This window comes from Hordeum vulgare, chromosome 7H (genome assembly GCF_904849725.1).
Source record: "Hordeum vulgare subsp. vulgare chromosome 7H, MorexV3_pseudomolecules_assembly, whole genome shotgun sequence".
Taxonomy (NCBI): Eukaryota; Viridiplantae; Streptophyta; class Magnoliopsida; order Poales; family Poaceae; genus Hordeum; species Hordeum vulgare.
The window spans coordinates 544,338,384-544,341,173 of NC_058524.1; the positions used below are offsets into that span (position 1 = coordinate 544,338,384).

Sequence of the window (2,790 nt, forward strand, 5' to 3'; positions counted from 1 at the left end):
TTATATGCCAAGGGTTGAATCTTTCGAATCAAACGGTTTTAGCTTTTTGGATCATCGGTCGCAACATTTCTGCCAGTGGTTGTAGCACCGCCCGTGCACCGCTAGAAATCCCCCCCCCACCATCGTAGGGGCATGGTCTCCATCGTGGCTCCATCGCAACACCGATGACAACCGTGGCAGCTCCGGTGAGATTTCTCCCGTAGCAATACGTGATGGCGTCGCTCATAGCAGCTCACAGTCGCCCTCAATCAATGTCTACAGTGAAGCTCATAAGTCATGGCCGCCCTGACGTGTGAGCTCGTAGCCGAGGACCTACGACGCATGGAGCAACATCCTATGGAGGAGATGCAACGAGAGGTGCGACGGGAGGAGTGCAGCTGCTGGGGCCTTGGGCTATGACAACGGGGCGGAGGGAGGGGGAGGGGGGGGGAGACGAGGCGGAGCGCTGCTGCGGAGATGATAAGGTTGGGATGGAGGAAAATGATGTGGTAAAGAATGCGTGTGAGCAGTTAAATCAAACACACAGCATACGACCGTCCGAATCACTCGGCCGGTGTGTCGTATATAAAGATTTCCTTTTCTAGATTGAGATTAACAAAAAATCAGTTATACATATTAAAGACAATGATCATGGATAAAAGCTTGTGCATCACATTTTTTTTACACCGAAAGGATGTAGGTAGTTCACCAATTTGTTGCGGCGAGGTTCGGAGCTGGGTTGTTTCTGTAACATTTTTAGATTAAAATTAACAAAAAATAGAGGTTTAGAACTGGGAGTGTTGCTGCAATGCTGTTGAATGCTCCATCGTGGCTCCAAGGTTTAGAGCCGGGTTGTTTCTTTAACATTTATAGATTAAAATTAACAAAAATAGAGGTTTAGAACTGGGAGTGTTGCTGTAATGCTGTCTCATTCCGCAAAATTAAAAATGTTCTCGCACGCTCGGTGGGACTCGAACCCACAATCCTTTGATTAGAAGTCAAATGCCTTATCCATTAGGCCACGAGCGCTTTACGACGTTTCTCCACCTTACCGTATTAATTAACGGCGGTGATAAACAATCCAGTTATAATACGATATGCATAGCGCTATTATTGTCGAAAAAGAAAATCATACATGGCGATTACAAACAGATCATTTGCAAAACAAAATACGGCCACATCATGGACACATGGGAATCAGAAGAAAATGCGTGTATTCCACATCCTATTTTTAGGAAACATGTACGGTCTCTTTGGAAATGGAGGCAATCTTTTTGACTCATTCGCTAATTATGAATAAAAAGAATTGTTCAATTAATTAATAAAAAATCAGGTAAAAATCGTCACATACCACTGAACGACAGACATAATATATCTTATATCATTGTGAAGAAATCCTAACAATTCATAGAGCGGTACACATAATATACTCCCTCCGTTCTTAAATATAAGACCTTTTAAAGATTGTATTATAAACTACATACGGATGTACATAGACATATTTTAGAGTATAGATTCACTCATTTTGCTCTGTATGTAGTTTCCTAGTAAAATCCCTAAAAGGTCTTATATTTTGAAACGGAGGGAGTACTTCACAATCCGTTGAACGACACAAATAATATACCTCATACACATCATTGTGAAGAAACCTCACAACCCACAGAACCACACACACAATATATTCCACAACCCATTGAGCAGCACACACACAATACCTTATAGGCACCATTGCAAAGAAAACATCATCGATGTAGTACACTAGTGTCATCATCACTTCTCCTTGAGCAGCACCATATTATCCTTCCTTCTTTCTAAGCAAGCGACTCTGGCCTCGCTATAGACGACCATCGATCCATCCCAATTTGAAGAGGTCATGCGAAGCGACATGAGGATCCATGCAAATCACCCAACTCAGCGGGCATAGCTCCGATTCCGATGGATAGCTAAGAAGAATGATAACTATGTGAGGCTAGCACCACGGAAGATCAACTAATAGACCACCCTCGTCCTTCGTCATTGCCATTCGTACATTGGCACTGCAAATCCGACTTCGCAGAAAGAAACAACCCAAGATGAACATGCTAACAAGTCGGAGAAAAGCCAACTACCGCAACCATGTCATGACCCGGATATCGCTCACCAAGCATTTGCCTATTGGCTGCGTGCAACTTCTCCATCCTAGATTTTTCCAATGCCTCCATTCTACAGAAATCATCTTGAAGCTTGGCGACCACTATTGCATGTTGCTGGTTCTCCTCCAGCCTACCACCGACAAGACCATGCTTTAGCAATTCATCCCGACTAGCAATCAACCTTTGGATATGGGACACCGTTAGGCGAGCCTTCTCAAGCTTTTGCAAGCAAACACTCATGGGGATTGGGTTTGACAATTTGATCTTCATGTCAAGATTGATTGCATTCACGGAAACTCAAGTGAGTAATTGGGAACTACAAAATCATGAATGACGACAAGCCTGAGTAATCCTACACATACACTTGGCAACTCAGATTCCCCCGTCAAGCTTTTGGTTGTTGGCCTACTCCTTCGGCAACTCCTTCATGAGGAAAGTGTTCTAGGCATCAAACGTGCCGGGGTCCCTACCAACCCATCCCACCAACTGAAAGCAAACAAGATCATAAGAAAATGAAATAAGTCTTTAGGCGATTGTTCCAGTCAACCAAAGACTCAAGGGCTACACCTACTGGGTGCACTAATGTTCCCTGGTGTAAAAGAAAAAAATACAAAGAAAATTGGCCTGCAAGAAGAACATACATTGCATACGTCCTCAAGGCCAACTCCAGCTTCCGCCA

At 43.7% G+C, this 2,790-nt stretch overlaps 1 non-coding gene across 1 annotated transcript; it reads right to left on the bottom strand.

Annotated features, from left to right (window-relative positions):
- Nucleotides 1-935: 935 nt before the first annotated feature.
- Nucleotides 936-1,008, bottom strand: TRNAR-UCU. The gene has a single exon. It is a non-coding gene; the product is annotated as a tRNA-Arg (tRNA).
- Nucleotides 1,009-2,790: the final 1,782 nt, after the last annotated feature.